Here is a 21,325-nt window from a genome sequence, read left to right as displayed (position 1 = left end):
GTTACAAAAACTTTTAATAAATCTTAAAACACTTTCTATTCTCAACATAACCCCAAAAGATCACATTAATCTCTTTTTAATGAAAGACTAATAATTTAGCACCTTTATTTCCCTTACTCTACCGATCAGTTTTCCAGCTAAAAAAGAAAAAGTCCACAGATTATTTTTCAGTGTTGGTTTGAAAGTAGAAACTCTACCTGGAATGTGGTTTTCTTCTTTCTCTCTTTATTATTGTATTATTTAATTACTTTATTTTGGTGGGGGAGGGGAAAGGCAATTAGGTTGATTAATTCTTAAAGGAGGTAGTGGGGATTGAACCCAAGACCTCATGCATGCCAGGCACGCACTCTACCACTTGAGCTATACCCCGCCCCCCTGGAATGTGGTTTTCATACCTAAGATTGGGTCTCTTTTAGATCTGAAAAATGTCCCTCCAGTAATGATCACAGTTGATGCATTAGTTTTGCTCCACCTTCCTCGATACTCTCCCTCATTTCTCGGTTAGAACTGCATCTTTCTAGCCTTCTCCATTGCATTCTAGGCATTTCCGTGAAGTTTACTATTTATCACTGGCCGAATTTTCTAAGGTAAGTCTCCTTCTGACATTTACAACAAAGATTTATTTTACCTACTATAGTTTTCATTTCATTATATTCTTTCTAAAATCCTCATAATAGATGCAACCTCTATGTATCTCAATAAATTTACAAAGAACAACTTTCCTGACAGTTCCTTGTTTCCTAAAGTAGATCTGTTTCAGAAAGATTTTGCTGCAGATTCCCACAAATTCTTTCCTTATGAGCTATGATATCTGGTTTGCTTCCTTTTTTGCATCCTGGAGCTTGGTCTTCAATGCCTACCACACTTGAGGACTGCTTGGAAGCCCTTCCCAGTAGTCGAGTCTCACTAATGAATGTGGCAGATCTCTTCAATGACCACCATGTGTTAGGAACCGAGCGAGGTGCTGAGGCTTCAATGAGAAGGAATCCACCACCGCTCCAACTTCCCTTCTCAGCCCTTATGGAGTTTACCAACTGGGGAGACAGACAAAACGCACACTATGCTGACAGGGGCAAAAGGATGCCCAGTGGCAGGTGCCGATGCAGAAGTACCAAAGGTCACAGGCCAAGCCAGATCCTGGGCGGGGGGCCAGGAGGCTACTTTCGATGATCAGTTTCCATGCCCTCTGCACAAAAAAGATAAGTCAAAAAAAGAGCAGGTGGCAGCCATTCACCCAATCCACCAAAGCAAGGAAGAGCACTGGAGATGAACGGAAAGGCAAACAGGACAGTACAAGGATTCCTGGCTGGAGGGAGGAGACGGCTGGAGGGCGGGGGGCGTGGGGGCGTGGGGGTCAGGTCAGGATGGGGGCTGCTGAAGCAGGGGCAACTCTTAATCTGCTTCCAACCCCGGACAAGACTAAAAATTCCTTCCAGAAACCAGAATCGGCTGGATGCCTGATTCTCATTGTGGTTACTTCTGGGGATTTGTCTCCTTTTCAAACAATTTCATGGGCATTTTAAAGGAAATAAGGAAGACATTGTTCACAGCGCTTCCACTCACTTGGTTATATTCTTGGAAGTCAGTGTTTCCATCTCAAAGGAAACCTCTTGCTAACATTATATTCGGTTATTTAAGTGCTTTAAACAATGAGTGTTTGGGGGCAAAGATTTCCTAGCCTCTCCAGCTAAACAAAAGAGCCTCCCACACACACGGACACACATTTCCATCCGAAAGCCCGGCAGGCGTATCTGTGAAGCTCGCCATCGCCATCGCCATCATAAGACTCATTTACTTTTAAATTAAATTAAGGGCCCAAAAGGTAAGCACATTGTTCAGGTTATTCCAACTAATGTCCTAAACTTACAATTTCGATGATTCTCCATCCACTTGATGACTCCTGCTATAATACAGAATTCATGAACCATGGAACCAACTGACAAAAATAAAATAAATAAATATCCCTCACAGTTTAGAAGCAAGAAAAAGCATTTGCACAGTCCAGTTCCTACCCTGAAACAGGTAAATATCTGGGGGAAATTTGTATCAAGATTTTGACCAAATCTATACCTGTAAGGAAAGATGCGGGGGTACAAAGGCTGATCTTCTCATCAAAACATACAAAGTTAGGAAGACCCCAATTTTCTGAGCTATCAGTTAACACATGTAAAAATATTTAAACACACACATACACACACACACACACACACACACACAGATGACCAAGTGAAACTAAAATGAAATACAGATCTATTTTTCTTCAGCACAATTCTAATGTTCCCCTCTCCCAGGGTGTGTGTATTGCAGGAAGGGTGGGGGGGGGTGTTGCTAGATTCCTTTATTCAACACACATTTATCGATCTAACTGCCCCAGTTTTTGTGAAGTTTTCTAACAATGCCCAGTTACCAGAAAGTAGGAGAAAAAAAAAAAAAAGAAGATAGAATGTGGGTGGGAAATTATCAAAGAACACGTGTGAGGGAATCCACAGGACCGGCACACTCATTATGGAACCATCTGATTATTGCTAAGCTGGGCACAGAAGCAGGATATTTGAAGGGAGTAACCAGCCTCCTCTCTCCCCACCTCCCCTCACTGGGAAACAAGGACAGAAGAAGGGATGTGAACAAGGGATGAGATGGAGGAGGAGAGAAAACAGCAAGCTCAGGAGAAAGGCGGGTATGGGGCAGATGGAAGTTAGAAGGCTATTTCAGAGATGAGGCTTAATGGAGTTTGAAATATTGAAAGTGGAGCAGATCTATTAGGTGCGGCATGTGTGCGCACAGCTGAAGTGGGATGAAGGGGAAGTCATTTCAGGTGAGGGAGGAGAACTGTGAGCTCTGGGTGTGAGCAGAGCCATCAAGAGAAATGCTATCCATTCATTCCATGAATCACTGAGGACACTGAGACAATCTCGGAGCAACTGTGGCTCCAGAATTGCTATTGGGGAGGTGCGGGGGGTGGGGTGGCCGGGGACAATGGGGAGGTATTTGGAGCTGGATCGATCTGACATTTACACAGGCCTGATAAAGCATCAATGTCCATGTCTAAGCATGGGGAAGGTTCTAAGGATTGTAAAGGAGTCCCCTCAACACATCCTTGGCTTGATGCCTCCACTGACTTGAAGGCAGACTAAGGCGATACCTGGTTTATGGAAACTTCATGAATTTAAAGTCATTCAGAAATAATGGAGTAATCTGATTGTAAAATAAAGAGAGTCAAGAAATATCTTTAATTCCTACTTCTCTACGCAGGAATAGAGAGAAGAGATGAAGTGATGTTCCCTGGCCACTCTTGGATTTCCTGGGGGCTTCCCTAAAATATCACTGGCCAGTATTTTCTCAGTTCCAACCCTAGCACTGTCCCTTCTTCCCCTACACACTCTAAGCAAGGTCAAAGTCATCACACCAGTCCCAGCCCCACACTTCCAATGGCTCATTTGTCTTTCGCCCTGGTTGTCCCATCAGTTCTTCAAAACCAACATGGCTGAAACTAAGTTTATCACCTTCCCACTTCCCCCACCGCTGCTCCTCCCTTCATCAACTGAGACAGAAAGTCATCAGAAACATTTTTCCTCCTTACCTCCCCCCTCCCCTCCGACACCAGTTGGTAGACAAATCCCAAGGAGTTCAAAGAGTTTGCAGATCCATCATCTGGTTTCCAATCTGACTGCCACAAATGGAATTAGGGTCAACCATCTTTTCTCACCTGATCTTCCAAATGGCCTCCTCAGTCCAGCTTCTCACTCCTCGGAAACATCCTCCACACTATCACCAGGGCATCCTCTCCAAACAACAATCTGATCACATCACTTCCACACTTCAAACTTTCAATGGCTCCCTGTGCCTACAGGATGGAACTCAAAACTGCTTAAGCTCCCAGTCACGATCTTCCTTAACAAAAGAGAGAGAGAGAGAGGGAGAGAGAGAGGGGGACAATACCAGCCACATCTCCCTCAGAACGGTTGTAGGACAAATAAAAACGTACGTAGAGGCACTTCCAAAGCTACAAAGTATTCTTCAGTGACTCTTTATGAGGTCACAGTCCCTTTGGTGAGTCTGATAAAAGCTCTCGAGTTTTCTCAAAAACACAAACACAACCATCTCCCTCCAGGTGCAATTTGGCACCCGGTTTCAGGGCATCTGTGGATGCTCAAAGACAATCCAGATTCAGAACTTACTCAGGTATTTACTGTTTTCACGTTGGTACACGGAACTAGAGTCAGCAGCATCTCGACAGCATTTCCAGCCTCACAGACTAGCAAGCGGCTCTCCTGTGGGCAGTCTGATTATCCATGCAGATGCCTAAAATATTCATCAGCAGGGTCACTGGGCACACAGTGAATACAGGCAGAAAATGAGTACAGCAGGGAGAGTGGAGGGCTCACGGTCATTTCATCCGAGCGCAGCTGTCCCCACACACACGAAACTGTTTGAAAAGAACACGTTATTTTGAAAACAATTGGCTGAATTGCGTCAAAAAACTGGCCAGTGGCCCTTCCTCTAACTGAATGAAAATGAAGCAGGGTTCCTTCCTTCTCCCATAGCTTGTCGACACAGAAACAGACACACTGAAGCTATTCCATAGCATAAATGTTCATTATTCATGAGCCTGTTCCTTGCGGCCGCACCTTTCACGATTTGGCTTTGGCTCTATTTATAGTCTATACATCCTGCTACATGTTGGTGCATATTTACCCTGTAAATTTTCATTCTCAGAAACTGGAAGGCAAGGAACAATGCTTACTCTGCATGTCTGCGCAGGACACACCATCCAAAACTACCAGCAGCAAATCCAAATTTTTCACCGTGGTACGGGCTTAAAATCTGTATCGTAAGAAACTGATTGCATTCCCCTTCAGAAGAATGTGATCAGCAAAGTTTGTGCTACTGACCAATGACTGAACCTTAAGTCATTCATAGATACAATGACATGCCACTGAAGGGAAGTACCAGCATAAACATTTATCGGTATATTTCAAACAGTAGATACATCACACCCAAGGCAGCTCTCTGTACTATGAAATAGACAAAAACAACATGTGTTCTTACAATAAGATTGGCCTAAAACCCATGTTAGACTTTTAAAATAACCATTTAATTACCTGTTCTTTACTTGCCTTCTGAAATTTAATATATTTGGCACATATATCTTAAGAGCTATGCCTTGGAAATATGAACTTCTGTCTTTTTTGTTCTCTTGATAAATTTCCAAGAAGCAGTCATTCTAAATCATTATAAGTGCCTTACAAAGCTGAACTCTTCAAAAAATGCCTGCATTTCCCTATTTTGGCACGAGATGGCGATATCAAGCATTTGTAAACCATCAACATCTTAAGCCTTAATTTATCTTTTTACAAGAGCAGTTCTCAAACTTCAGGAAGTCAGGACCCTTTACAACTGCTCAAAATTACTGAGGACCTCGAAAAGTTTCTGTTTATGTGGATTATATCTATCGATTTTTACCATATTAATAAATAAAATTGAAAAAAATTACATTTTTTTACTAATGCACTTAAAATATTAATAAATCCATTACATGTTGACATAATTAACATCTTTTTGTGAAAATAACCACATTGTCGAAAGAAAAAAGAGTAGTGGGATTTTCTCAAATCTCTTTAACGTCTAGCTTAACAGAAGAGACCTGGATTCTTATGTATGTTTTTCATTCAATCTGTTGTGATATGTTGTTCTGATTGAAGTATATGAAGAAAACCTAGCCTCACGCAGACAGTAGTTGAAAAGGGAAAATATTTTAATAGTGTTTTCAGATAATTATGGATATTCTTCTTTGATACTATACCAAAACTCAACAAGTGCTACTTTCTTAATGCTAAATTAGAATGTGGAATCAGAAACCTTATCAAAGAGCTTTCATACTCTGTTCCATTAAAATCCATTGGTCTATCTCACATTTTGAATGAATCTTTTACTCATGCCCTTTTTTTTTAACATCGTGCATTGGTCATTTGGAAAACATCAATTCACTAAGTTATGCAGATCTTCCAAATGTTGACCATTTTATTATTGTTATTATTTTCTTGAAATCACACTCATTTATCACCACCAAGCTCATCAGGAAAGTCTTTAAGTTATCTGGAAGCTATCAAGTTCTCAGTGAGCTTCAAGTTTTCTAAAATTCTATTTTCATTTGAAAGCTTGAGTTTTACAAACACAGTGCGCTGTTTCCCTTAAGACGCCTGGCTCACTTTATTTTCAAGAAAATGTCTGCTTAATGCCCAAGTCTGTTTGACCACAGTTTGTCGATCGTTCGTTTAAGTAAAATGTAGTTCCATGAAACATCTGGCTAGTTCGTCATGTAACTCGGTCTCACCAATATTCTTCCTTGAGACATCACTGTACTGGCAGGGAGCAGGGAGCAGGGACTTCATGTGTACTTCCCCCGTCATCACACAGGCTATTAAAAAGATGTGTGCTCAAGGTCAAGATCTGACACAATTAGGGGGAGGGTACAGCTCAGTGGTAGAGCGCATGCTTAGCATGCACGAGGTCCTGAGTTCAATCCCCAGTACCTCCTCTAAAACCAAATAAATACATAGACCTAATTACCTCCCTTCCCACTCCCCAGCCAATCAATCAATCAATTAAAAAATTAAAAAATGATACAAATAAAATGGAATTCTAAAAAAAAGAAAGAAGATCTGACAAAATTAATAAGTTCTACAGCTTCATCAGGACAGTCTTTCTTATGGAGCGTGTGTGAAGGTGAGGAATGTAATCACATCTAGGACAGTCTGGTGCCACTGACTTGATTCAGGTTAAAGTACCAGCAATTTTATCCACCGTAGCTTTTGTGCCATCAGTGCCAACGTTAACATATCGAAAAAGACAAATGGCATCTTAGTATTATGAGAACAGTTTCGATCTCAGAGATCCCTAGGGACTCATGGACCTCGCTTCCGAGGTTATAAAAGATATATCATATCAATATACTTGAGTATTTAGACATATTCAAATATATTGTTTTATTCAATCCTAAATACTTGTGAAATATGCAGGTTAGGTATCCTGACTATCCTCATTTTATTGAAAATGAGGCTCAAGAACATGAAATGATTTACTCAAGATCACACAAGCTAGAAAATGGCACAGAGGATATTTAACTTAGGGTTTTGTTCAGTCTGCGTTCTTTTCACGATATTATACTGCCTAGAAAACTAAGACGGATTTATGGCAGCATTTAAAAATAAACCGAATGACAAATTTGGGGGAAATGGAGAAGTAGGGATTCACAGCAGAGAAAAACCTCTATTACTAAAACACTTGATAAAGGGAAACCCTTATTTAATTTTATCCTTAACTCTTCAATTATACCTACTCTTTTGGTTCCTACCCTTCTTAAAAATTTAAAATACATTAATTGGGACCAAAACATGAATTCAGTAAAATACCAAATATAAATTCTTTCCTGAAGTGTATCTTCACAATGTAGTTCTTTTAAAAGGATGGCTGGATCTCACAGTCGTAACTGGAAGCACCATCATTTCGCAGTAGTAAGGTTAAAAGTAAGTGTACACAAGGAGTGTTTTTCCAACTTTTTCTTCAAGAAGTGCAACACTAATTAACACTTCACATGGCATCTCAACACAGGAAAACAATTAAAGCAAAGTCATTCTATCTGGTTGAAACGTACTGTGTTGCTGTTACTAGTATTACCATTATTTAAGTACATTATTTAAGTACATTGTTAAGTACAGACACTATCCATCTCAAAACACACCCCCACACGAACACTATCCATCTCATTTAATCTTCACAACATCTCAAAGTTGCCACCTTCCTATTTATTTACAGGTGTGGCAATTGAGGTTCAGATAATTAATTAACTTGTCTACTAGTACAAGTATTAGGTAGCTGAGCTGAATTTAAAGCCAGTCTGTTTAAGTTTGACTGACTCCAAAGATGAACCTATTAGTTTTTTCTGCCTCTTTTCAGGGGGTTCCCGGGCCAGCAGCTCTGGCAGGCACCTGCCACTAGATCCCAGATGGTCTGCAGTCAGCTAGCTTCCTATTGAGATGTAGTTAGTAAAGTCAGAGCTTAATACACGTATTAATTTGATGTGCTGTAGACACTGTCTCCTAGTTAACCCAAATTTTATCCTTTCCACATAACTGTATCTTTCTAGTTTACCAACTTGTTATTCAATTACTTCTTGATATAAACTCTCTTTTCCAGTAATTAGGTTGCCTGTGACTTCTCTGCTTACACCCCCATCTTCCTCTACTGTTCAGCCTGCTTCCCTCCATTCTGCCTATTGAACTCCTGCCTTTTGTACTTCTGTGAAGTCACCCCCAAGACAGGAGGTGGCTGTTCTGTCTCTTTGCTCTTCACCCCTTGGCTCTTTATCTTTCTTAATGCTACTTAACCTTTCATCTGCATTTGTTGCATCTGCGCAACTGAACTGTCATTTTTTTGACCCTCTCTGTATTCCCCACAACTTCTATCACTACGCTATATACAAACTAGAGGCCCACAAATGTTGTTGAATTAATACTCTATAGAGCTGTGACAATGGTTTATTAAAAATCCATTTCTTAATGAGCTTACATTAGGTAAACATGTTTTAAAAGGGTCACATTGGTGCTTCTAGTAATAAATCATCTCCAGGATAACCAGAGAAAAACAACTACCATTACTGAACTGAGACTGAATTTGTAAATCCCACCTCCAAGAGATTAGTTACGAATAATCTAAGCACAAAGCTGTAACATACTGATGGGCCCTGAGAGGACTGTAGTTATCCTGGGTTATAAAATGCTAATCTGGAAGATTGGTTCTCCTGAAGTAGTGAATGATTGAATTGAGAGAAAGCATACATTTCTATAAATACTAGAAGGAAAAGGAGGAGAACATAATCATCATCCTCACCAGCAAAACCACCATCATCCTCACCATCACCATCATCCTCACTATCATCACCACCAACATCATCTTAGCTAACACATGTACGATGTTACTATTAGCCAAATATTATTCTAAGCACTTGACATATTAACTCATGTAATACTAACAAAACCGTAAGAGTTTTAACTGCATTTTATAGATGAGAAAATTAAGTTACCGAAAAATTTAAGTAATTGCCTACGGTTACCCAGCAAGTAAGCAGTGGGGCTGGGATGCAATAAATTCACTGAAGCTGATGAAATATTTGCCCAACACTAAATTGCCTAGTGTTTTTGTCTCAAATCAGAGAGACATTATTATTTGGAGAAAGATTTAAAGAACGACCAATATCTAGGCACACACTAATGTATTCTCTCTCCATAACCTGGAATTTATTGTCTTTCTAAGAATATTATAAATCCAGTAACCCAACATGCTTTCAAGCATCATAATCACTTAAGCCTTTTGAAAGCTCCCAGTGACCAATGGCAGATGCTTATGCACAGGAGCCACACTGTGCGGGAAGCACTCTCTGCCCACTGCCATAATTGGTCACAGCAGCCCTACTCTGGTCTCTGCCATGGCTCAACTCTCCTTGAATACTGGACAATTACACCTCACCTGCTTTCTCTGCAAATATGCAGATCCCTCAATCTTTCTTGGCATAAAACTGATAAAGACGGGGAAGAAGACCAAAAGTGCTGTCCATTTTATAAGCTCCTGTACCTTCCATGTTGAAGAGGCTTGTTCCATCTTTTTACCATTCAAAGATGTTGTGATTTCAAAATCAAACAAATTTAATCAGCGTTTCATGGAGCTTCTGCCACACCTGCCTCACAGAGGCTGCCCTTACTTTGCCTCTTCACTAATCTTACTTTACTCAGAATTCAGTTTTCAGTTTCAACATTTTCCAATTAGTCAATGATTTATGACCCCACAAGCGGACATCTGATATCAGACTATAAGCTCCAAACTTAATTACTAGTTGGGCAACTTTCGTTTTGGCAAGTCTCTTAACCATCAAATAAGAGAACAAATTTCCTTTCAACCTGTAACACAGAAGAACTGAACCAAAACTTCTACCAGAGAGCTCAGGCATGAACCCTCTTCAATCTGCCACCTCTGAAGCCCAACTGAGATTCATCATATTTCAGTTAAAAAGAGGAAGAGGCAAAAAAGTATTGATCTCCCTAGGTATTCTAAATTTTATCTGTATTTCCAGTAAGATCACCAAACTACCTGGGATCAAATTTAAAATCAATTTATTTATCAGGTCTGCTCTACCGCCCCAAATGAGGGAGTCTGAGTTAAATGGATGGGATTCCAAATCACCCAGCTGCCATAAACCATGTTCCAGCAAGCATGCTGAACGCCCGATGACTTCATGCGTGGTTCTTCCCGATCTCTGATCGTTTCTTTCATCCTCAATAACTGAAAAATGCTTCTGAGCATAGTGACTCTTTAAGATTTTTATCTGACATGCCTAAAATGTTTATTAAATAAAAATAAAGCTAAAATAACGTGTAGGTTTATAGCTGCATTTTTGCTTTTATGACATCTGGGTCACATCTACAATGATTTTAGTTGCATCTTTGGTGGCAAATGCAAGCTCTGCTGTTCCCATAAGGAGACACAAAACCCTGTATGACAATTCCTTTTATGATGTGTCTTTCTAGGAACTCTGACCAACAGCTACAATCAGCTGTTCTAAAAAGAGTTTTTAATAACGAGGTTTATGTACTAGCTGAAATGCATTAGGGTTTTAGGATGGAGCTGCAGAAAGAAAGAAAAAAAAGTCAAATCATAATGCATGTGGTAAAAGCCATCTATTTAAAATCAAATTTCCCTGCAGACTGAGAGTCACGGAACAAAATAAACTTTCAGTTCATGCAAATGGAAGAAAATTTTGCCATACGGTCCTAAAACGTAACATATTTCAAAAACAGTATTAAGGAGTTCCCGGGCCTGCTTAAGCACTGGGGACATATCATACTTGAAAAAGAAAAATAAATCCATACTAGTTCAAACAGAAAGAGAGAATGTCCAAGGTTACCAGCTCTCAGACTGATGGAGAGGTCTACATATTCTGAACTATAGGTGTTTTTTTTTAGATTTACACCCTCATAAGTCAGAGACATAATCAGTGTGCTCCTTCAACAAATATTTCTTGAGTATTCTTCTGTGGCCAGGCACGAGGTATACTTTAGTGAGCAGAACATGCTTAGATTCTGATCATTTAAAGTGGCCTCCTGCTGGCTATAACAAAGCAAAAATAAATAAAAGTAACTAAATGATCAGTAATGACTGCTAACCAGCTTTAATTAATAAGATTTGAAAGCCTCAAATAGGGTATTTACTCCATCTGCAGAAAATTTAGACTTAAGGAGAAAATAAACGAAACCACACAATAAACGAAGCTCTCCACTGAGGAATGCGAGACCTAGAAAAGCCTTTGTTTTGCAATTTCAGTTTGAATAAGATAACAAAGTTTACAAAGCAGCGCTGTGGTTTTGCACTGCAGATAAAACATTAATCTAACAGTTGACCTAGAAATAACATATAAAATGATAAATTTGTCTTGTAAAAGCTTTAAGAAAACAAGCAGCCTTAAGTAGCTCATAGCCTGGGTTATTGGTGGATTCGGTTAGACTGTGGATTTACCGTGTGCAGCAGGGAATTCTATGAGGATCCTTTTTTTCACTGTTTTGAACAGAAATGAAGTAGCAGAACTTCCTTTACCTTCTGGAGTTCAAGTCTAACACATGCTGAAACGACTGTCAACTCTTATACATGTAACTTAAGGCTCACAGCAATGCAAAATTACCAATACACACTTAAGTGAATTGGGTTGCACGTTATTATACAAACTGGATCAGAATACAATTTACTTCCTGCTTGTCAACATGAATGCCTTAGCATCTAATCCAATGTTCTAGGCTGAAGTTTTATGAATTCATAAAAAAATGCACACCTAATGTATAAGATCCCCAGTTATATCCATCTACAAAGCAAAAATAAATTATGCCAGCCATTTGTCATAACTGTCACTGAAAAATAAGTAAAAACTGAAAAGGTTTTAACTTACCTTAAGAATTCTGACTACATTAAAATACCTATACTTGCAAAACCTTGCTATCTCACTGTAACAAGAGATTAACTTTTCTTCAGAGAAATCAGATGAAAGTAATCATAGAGAACCTAGAAACTGAATTCCAATTTGATGCACTAAAGAGCTGCACGTGGACTCCGGCCTCAGTCAGGCTTAAGTAATACATGATGTAGTATCATGGTTCTAAAAGAAACTAGGAAATCCAAAAATGCCTGTGTCCTGAAGGAGACGGAGGGAAAATAAAGACAATCTAGGCGGAGGAACAGTGAGTAGAGAAAAGATAAGCTCCTTACCAGTCTTTTAAGTCTCCAAAGTTAATGACTTGTATATGTGCTTAAACCCTAAGGCCCCAATAACAGAAATGGCCATATGGCAGGCCTCACTACGCCAAGAATCACCTTCCCTATCTCCACCTGTCAAAAGACAATGTACCGTTGGGGAGGGTACAGCTCAGTGGTAGAGTGCTTGCTTCGTATGCACGAGGTCCTGGGTTCAATTCCCGGTACCCACCATTAAATAAACAAAGAAACAAACAAACCAACCAACCTAATCAACCTCTCCCCCTGCTGCCAAAAAAAAAAAAAAAAAAGACAATGCACCATCAATATCTAATTCCATCACCTCTTTCATGAAGCCTCTCTTGATTTCCCCCAGCCAAAACTAACCTCTCCAATGGATGTGTTTTCAATGAACTTTGTCCCTTTTCAACATGTTATGTTGCATACTTTATCAGTTAGTTTCATCTCTTAATTCTCACATTAGATTCTAAGGTCATTACAATAAGGAAATGTTCATTCTTGTAGAACCTACTATGCCTAGATTGGTAAATTGCACCTATTGCATGCTCAATGAAAGTTTGCCATTTCTTAAAATATACAAAGGTTTATTACAGACATTTTAGAAAGTCGAGAGGAGCACAGCAATTCCACTTCTAAGTATTTACCCTAAGGAAACATTCACGAAGACATACAAAGGTTTATGTGTACAGAGCTTCATTACAGCATTATTCATAACTATAATGATTATGATGGTAATAATGAAAACAATGATTGTGTATTTGTCCTTATTTTAAGTCAAGCACTGTGAAAGCACTTTATCTATATTTCCTCACTTAATTCTCATAGCTGCCCTATAAAGTAGATATTATTATCTAAGTGTAGAGAAGTAATTGTCCAAGGTCAAACATCTAATAAAAGATGGAGTTAGAATTTGAATCCAAAGTTTACGCTCTTACTATATAGAGCTTGCCAAGTACCAAAGATTGTCCTAAAATACTTTACACATCCATCCTCGTTTAACCCTTACAGGAACCCGCTGAGGTTAGCAGAATTGTTACTCCCATTCTACAGAGAAGGAGACTGGGGTACAAAGGGTAAGAAATTGATCAGAGATCTCATAGGCAAGAAATGGTAAACCTTGGATTTAACCCTAAGCAGTCTAGCTGTCTTTTTCTATTTAAAAGAGTAAATGACTAGAAATGACCTAAATACTCAAAGACGTCAAAGGTTTAAATATATTTATGAATAGTTGAAAGAAGCAGGAAAATGTAAAAGGGCAAAAAGCTGGGGATGGCCAGTATCTCCATTTCTCCAAATTATTCCGTCAGAAGATGCTCATCATTTATCCTTTATTTTTATACATTAAGTTCAATTCTGTATCATATATATTCTAGAAAAGATAGCACAGAATAACAGAAAAAGCACTTGGAGGAAAACTCACAAGACCCGAGTCTCAGACCAACTGTATCACCTGTATCTCCGTGATGTTAGTCAAACTTCAGCCAACTCTCTGAGCCCTTGTTTTTTTCTACAAGAGCTCAGTTGGTATTTCTTCTTAGCATCGATAGTCTATATAATCTCAAGATAGCAGAGAAGAGACCTTTTGCTCGAGTCAACACTAAAATTTGCCAATTAATAAACAAGGTAGAGTTCAGGTAAGAGTTTAAAATAAATAAAAAACTTCAATGGAGTTTTAAGAAAATACATATGTTGTCCAGATACAGCACTCTAAACACTAACCTACTTCCAAATGCTTATTGCACCAAATTCACTTCTTCATCTCCCTGCAATGTGACTCAAGATGTAAAATGCCCACATTCAGAGTTCAGCACCAATATGGACAGGGCAACTCGAGCCGATCTCCACTAATTTGTCCCCAGCCCTCTTCTGCTCCCCACCCGCAAGAGCAAAATCAATTTCACATCTCCACAAAACCATTGCCAGTCTAATTCTCTGATCTCAGTCCCAAACTTCAATATATATCTCTCTATTTACCAGATGTTTCTCCTTTAATTGGCACTTTTCTAAGTCAGGCCAGGCAGACTTAAACATCAGTCACCATTTACTCCTACAACATCCTGATTCTCCACTTTTGTTTGTCACTAATTCCTAATACTTCGACAGGATTGTGGATTATGTTTACCAGGGGCAACATACGCACAGAAGAGGTGCACCATCCACTATTCTTTCACCCATGACAGACATCACTAACGGATCACAGAACTGCCATGGAGCCCAGACGTAACTTTACAATCTTTACCATCACAGCACTCCGAGGAGCCACAGCCATTGACTGGAGTTGAGATAAAAGATGAAACCCAGTTCTCACCATTGGGGTCCACACTGCTAACCACGATTACTCCTGCCACTCTTTTACAAGCCATTTATCATATCCCAACTGGACAACAGCCCTCTAACCAGACTCTGATACGAGTCTCTCTCCAGTCCATCCTTACCTTGTCTCTCTCCAGCTCAGTCATTCGCAGTGGTTCCCCATCACCTGTCTACAGATAAAATAAAAACATCTTCCCCTCTGGCAGAGGTTCAAGATCCTCTACAGTTTGGCCCAAACCTTCCTTCCTAGGCCTGTCTCTCATAATCCTCCAACCTCTGAGTTTTCCAAATATTTCTGTTTTAAAACTCAAAAATCTTGGGCAAAATCCCAATAAAGTAAACTGACAAAAACGGCACTGTCTGGGTGGAAACAGACCAAACGGCCCAGCAGCAGCAGGCTACTCGGGGGCCCTTTGGCTCCCCAGTAGGGGCTGAGGCGCTTCTACAGAAGCGCCACAAAGAACCAAACGCTACCATGCAGACCAGAGATGATGAGCATCCAAATGAGACTCCTGACCAGCACTGGTTTATAAGCTCTTCTGAGACTACAAAACAAACCAAGGACAGAACTCATCAAAAGAGCCCAAAGCCTTAAAACTAGAGTCCAGCAAAACACACAGACATCCCCCTCCTCGTACATAAATTTAACATGATTTCCTTCTGCTCTGAAAATGTCAGTGCTCAGCAAGGGACAGGACAAGGTTAAGAGAATCTGACAGAAAGGACTGGATGGAGTTGAAAGCTGAAGCCCTGCAAGTTTATCTACACAAGCAGCACAAGTTCTCCTGGCATCTTCCCAACTCAGCCCAGTGCCCTCCAGCTGCATAATAGCACTAATTTTTTTTTTTTAAAATACCCTCATTCTGTCCTACCACATCTCATAATGTGCAAAGCCCAGCTGGATGGTGTGTAGGATTTTGTCAAGCTGCCTTTAATCTTTAGCTTTACCTCCATTCCTAACAACCGAGCTGGCAAGCACCTAAGTCACTGATGTTTATTGTTCTTTCCAAGTAGCGCTTTCTGTTGAGAGAGGCCAGGGGCAGGGGTGCCACTGGGCAGAGCTTAACCGTGGTGCTCCTACCCCACCAGGACCCAGGAACCCTCTTGCTTCACCTCCCCAGTGTTCAAGCATTTCTTTACTCAATTATTTTTGTTTGCACTTCAATGTGATTCTTTGATTTTTAAAAATTTTTTAAAATTCTTGTTTTTTATTGTAGTTTTTATTTTATGTATTTTATTCATTGTGTTAGTTTCAGGTGTACAGCAAAGTGATTCAGTTATATGTATACATACGTACAGATACATATTTTCAGTTTCTTTTCCATTACAGCATATTACAAGAAATTGAATATAGCTCCCTGTGCTATACAGTAGGTCCTTGTTGTTTATCTATTTTATATGAGCTAGATGCTGGTTTTTTTTTTTTTTGGTGGGGGGAGGTAATTAGGTTTACTTATTTACTTATTCTTAGAGGAGGTACTGGGGATTGAACCCAGGACCTCATGCATGCTAAGCATGCGCTCTACCACTTGAGCTATACCCTCCCCTTATCTATTTTATATATAGTAATGTGTATCTGTTAATCTCAAACTTTGATTTTTTAATGAAAAAAAATTTTTTTCAGGTCATATTTTATTTTATTTTCTGTATTTTTTTTTGACTTACAGTTAGTTTCTGGTGTGCAGCATAGTGATTTGGTTTTAGATAGATAGATAGATAGATAGATAGATAGATAGATAGATAGATAGATAGATAGAATATATATATTCTTTTTCATTACAGGTCACTATAAGTCACTGAATACAGTTTCCTGTGCTACACAGTAGGACCCTGTTGTTTATTCTGTACACTGTAGTTTGTATCCGCCAGTCCCAAACCCCCAATTCTAAATTAAAAAGGAAAATATCCATGCATCAAGCTGTTTCTCTGAAAACGTAAGCTGAAATCATCTTCTTCACTAGGTTTTCCAGACATCCTTTCTTTTTATCCCGCATTACACCTAAGCATTCAGTACCTTATCTGTTGATGCTTTAGGCGTTCTGTGCTTAGGGACTATAAATGAAAGTCAACATGAAAATAAGCAAAAGACGGGTAAATTTTACCACACATCACAAAATCAACTCTAAATAATATCAGGAACCCACTGTCGAAAGACATTCCTTGAAGCTTCTTTTCTGTTGGGCTGATTATAACGAAGAGCTGGCCAGCATTCTCTCTGGAATTCAACTTTTCCCTGGCTTCTTTGGGATGAACAGAAGCTGTCAGGGAGAGCGGAGAAGAACCACCCCTTGGAGTCCACCAGGGTCCATCATGCCATATGAAGACTTGCCCCACAATCCAGTTCCCGGGTTTACATTTTGTTGTTAAACTGTTCCAGTTTAGAATAGTGACCATTACTAGAAACAATTGTTGGCAAACTGTCTGAAGTGATTCCTTCTCCCTGATCAGATTGGGAGTCCAGTCCTATTTAAAAGAGAATAATAAAACCCTACATGGTCAGGGAGAAATGCCTATTGATTTATTTTAAAAGTCAAAGAGATAGAAAAAAATGGAGGGTTCCTAAGTCAAATGAGTATGGAAACAGACATTTTTCAATGCAACACCAATAAACTACAGTGGGGGCACGGGTGAATAAAACCATCCTCCTTGCCGATACAACCGCCTAGGATAGACTGCTATTAACAATCTGAACTTCTTTTGTGTTCTCAAGTCTGCGGTCAAGGATTAATCTCAGTGACTGACAGACTTCTAAACAAAAGACACCCAGATTACTCGTGAAGTTGGAGGGCACCAGCCCCACACATAGCTCCTCCCTGGCATAGGTGTCACTCCCCTCCCTCCCCAATACACCCACCCCTTCAATAACTTAATGAGACTGACATAAAGCTGAGAGCAGGTGTGTGCAATATGTTGTTTCCGTATCCCCACTTGGAGTTATTAGCACCTCCCATCACTCAATCTGGCAGGTCCATTTTCATATCAGCATCACACACAAGCTGCATCCTTGAGACACGAGGCCATTTCCCACTTTTCCGGTGAACTAATCCTTAGATAATAGAACATTTATTTCGCGTCATTATAAAAATTAAACTTTACCTCTGGGTCTTTAAAAGGCTAAAAGTTCAACTTCCCTTTTTTGACAGGCAGGAAGATAAGACTGTCCTGACATCAAAGTCTGAAAGGGCATTTGTAAAACACTGTGAGAATTCTACTCGGCTGCTCAGTACAATAGATGACTTTTTTTTCAACTGGACAAACACATGTACACTAGCACACATTTTAAAAACGACCCCAGGTGACTCCTATAAAGAAAGCTGAATGCCCTCACTTCACTGCCATGCTGTAATCGTTTTCCATCTCAGTTATGCACCGCCAGGTAGGTTTCAGAATCATTCACCACATCCATTGTATGTTACAGCTCAGCCTTCACTAACAGTTTTGTTCATTACACACAACTACAACCCACGTAAAGAGAAAGAAAAACATTTGACAAAGCGGTGCATGAAAAAATAAGATTGTTATAATGCTTTGCTTCCTTTTATACAACGTTATACATTTTGAGCGAATTCTTCAGGAATGTATTCAAAAGAATGGAGCATTCATTTTTAAAAGTTAATTACATATGATTAAGTTCCAAGTTTCACAGGAATTCGGTTTGAGCGCTTAGGTTGTGCTTGAGGACTGAAAAGACAAACCACACCCAGAATTATTTGTCACAGGTAAGGTAGGTCCTGCTAAAGCTGCACATGTCACTGTTATTTCTGGATAAACTTTACCAGAATAGAGTTGATATGAGCGAAAAGATTACTGTTAGAAGTTTTCTAAGTTTGCTAATAAAGATGGTAAATTACCAGGCTGAAATCTGTCATTTGTTAATCAAATTGAATAGTAATTTCTTCCCGCAGACACATGCAGAAGACAAATTATCAATTTCTGTAAATCATAATTAGTTCAGAGGCAGATTCCAATTCTCCTAAAGATTAGCTCAGTGGAGTTTAAATGAAAGGCACTCAGTCACCGTGAGAATTGTAGAAAACCTGAGCCTTCACTGAGGTACTTGAAATCTTGGATTATGACCACTTGAAGATCGGTGATAATAATGCAAAAACCCTTTTTACTTTGTTATATTCACTGATGCCAATTTTCACTAAGTGCGCAGGCAAGAGACGGGGTAGAGAAATATTAACCACGGTTCTCGTCTGCTGTTGGTCGCCCAGGGTGGATGGATGGCTTTGCTGCCACTGAGACTCAAGGCCCTTTCCAATCTTTAATTTTCTTCAAGAGTGGATAAGTGTTGTGAGCAGAACGGCTCACCACTGCTCTTGAGGCGCTTATTTAAAAAGAAATAAAACCTGATTAATTTCAAGTGCTTTACAATTAAAAATATATGACAGGAGGGTCGTCTGGGCAATTTCACTACATCGGCAAGGGTCACAGGCCTAGGAAGTTTGAGAAACCCTCAGCCAGACTCCGTGCGTGTATTCACTGTCACCGGGAGCATATTAGATTATTAAAAGGGACATGCTAATGTGACATTTTACTATTACAAAGGAAACTCAGGACTAAAATTAGAGCATAAATCAGGCAGATATGCTTCCAGACATGCAATCAACTCTGTCTTCCACTCATCTTCCTTTACGCATCAAGGGGTTATATGAAATTTCATTTTGTATTTATTTGTTAACTATCTGTGTCCCTCCCTTCTAAGTTCAACGTGAGGAACAACAATTTAGCTGCATCCTAGTAAAACATCCTGGGAAAGATTAAGTTTAATGCAGATAAAGGAAGGCGATTAAGGTGTCAGCAAAACACACTTTGAAAATCAGGACTAAAATATAAACCTATTAGTTTTGAATATTTACCCAGACTACACTTTATATGCAAGACTCTCCACAAAAAAGCTCTCTTCTTTATTGCAGGGAAGTATCTAGACCCACAAAACAGTAAGATTTGTCTTTGAAAAAGAGCCTGACAGCCCAACCAATTCTGTTCCCAAAACAATGGCTAGTTTGGGGGTGTACACGGCAGACAACATAAAGTAAATCACTGTCATGAAATAATAATTAGCATTGTAAAAATAACCGCCATTGCCTCAGCTGACTAATGCACCGTCCTGTTCGAGCCCATATTTCAAGCCTGAAAGCCACCAAATGAAATTAGCACTTTCATTCCAAAGGCAGATTCTGTTGGTATTTTTGCCTGGAAGGGAAGGGAAACCATTTCATACTGTCTCACTAATCCAAAATAGCAAAAACTTGTCATCTTTGTTGCTTAAAGGGAAAGCCGTGCCAGGGCTTGGCAGAGATCACAGCTCCCTTCAGCAGCATTCTCCACCCTCTCCTCCCCACCCTACCGTTCTAGGTCCTCCCAGCAGCAAAGGGATTAATGATGCATGCCTCACTCACACTGCACCTGTCCATAGACTGGTGAGGCTAGGCAGTTCGGTGACAGAGAGTCCTTAATAACAAGGTCAAAATCATGGGCTTGACACCCACGTGAACCAATCTATTTTCATCAGTTTCACTGCCTTATCTCCTCTAATGCTAGCTGTCCCATCGCAAAGGCATGCTATTGGTTGAAGGGTGATTCGGGATTGCTTGAAAATAGTTCAGTGGATCCCCATCTCCACAGGGAGGGAAGAGGAGAGGAGGAGAGAGAGAACCAGGGAGAGACAAAGCATCCTGTAAAATTTTAAAACAGCACTGCCTTATTGTGACCACTATCTTTTCATAAAAGGGACAACATATTTAGGTTATATATATATTTAAACATCCAATAGGAATACACAGTGATAAAGATAATAGCTAATTTATTCTGAGTTTGTCCTATCCTAACTTTCAAAAACTTAACTAAATGTATACAAAATTAAACAATGCTTATGAACTAAACATTATATTTCATGCCTTAAAAGAAGTCAGTGCATTAGCAATTAGCATTTCCTTTGTTTTGAATTCATTGAATTTATATCATCCTTCAACACTGTTTAGCTAAAGCAAACAAAAACAAGAAAATCACATTATTCATTCTAAGCCACATAAACGTGATCTGGAAAGTCACGTTTAAAATCGCTATCATGGATTAGCTTAAGGCAATTATTTCACTTGCCGCGTTCTTTTACGAGAAGTTGAAAAAAAAAAATCAAGCTTCTTGCCTAACAAGAAAAATGAAATCCCATTAGTCGTGTCTCCAGTGTATATTAACATTCCTTTTGTTTAGAAAGGTTAATATCCCCCAAATAAAGGAGCATACAGTGCCTGTTAAAATAATTACATCATGACATTTCAGAAAGGTTGGCAGATAGACGTGGTTGCAAGCAAAGAAACAAACAAAAGTAAAAGCGAGGACTTTTTAAATTATCCATGACTTCAAAAAACGGAAAGGACTGGAAATTCCACCGGGTTTGCAATTTCCTGCCAGCTTGTCCGGCCTCTGGTATTTGGCTCAATATCTTTCTGTCATAGGAACTTAGGAAGGTGTACCTTCATGCTCTAAATCAGGTGATCTATTATCTGAAAAGGAAACCACAAATCTGACAACAAAAGAATTTCACAACAGATAGGGGGCTGATGGCATGAGGTACCAACATCAAACCCAAGTATTTCATGGCCACTTGGAGTCCCAGAGGACAGTATTTGGTGCCATGGGAAAAAAAAAGAATGGTTTTTCGATCCTAGGCAAGTTGATCTAAAGACCCAGCATT

At 39.5% G+C, this 21,325-nt stretch overlaps 1 protein-coding gene and 1 non-coding gene across 6 annotated transcripts in view; one reads left to right on the top strand and one right to left on the bottom strand.

Annotated features, from left to right (window-relative positions):
* CADM1 (cell adhesion molecule 1) overlaps nucleotides 1–21,325 on the bottom strand; it is a 320,245-nt gene that overhangs the window by 154,965 nt on the left and 143,955 nt on the right. The window lies entirely within an intron of this gene.
* On the top strand, nucleotides 12,453–12,525 carry TRNAT-CGU (transfer RNA threonine (anticodon CGU)). The gene has a single exon. It is a non-coding gene; the product is annotated as a tRNA-Thr (tRNA).

Source organism: Vicugna pacos, chromosome 33 (genome assembly GCF_048564905.1).
Source record: "Vicugna pacos chromosome 33, VicPac4, whole genome shotgun sequence".
NCBI lineage: Eukaryota > Metazoa > Chordata > Mammalia > Artiodactyla > Camelidae > Vicugna > Vicugna pacos.
Note: the sequence above shows the minus strand (reverse complement) of the source record. Positions and strands in the feature narration are given on the sequence as shown.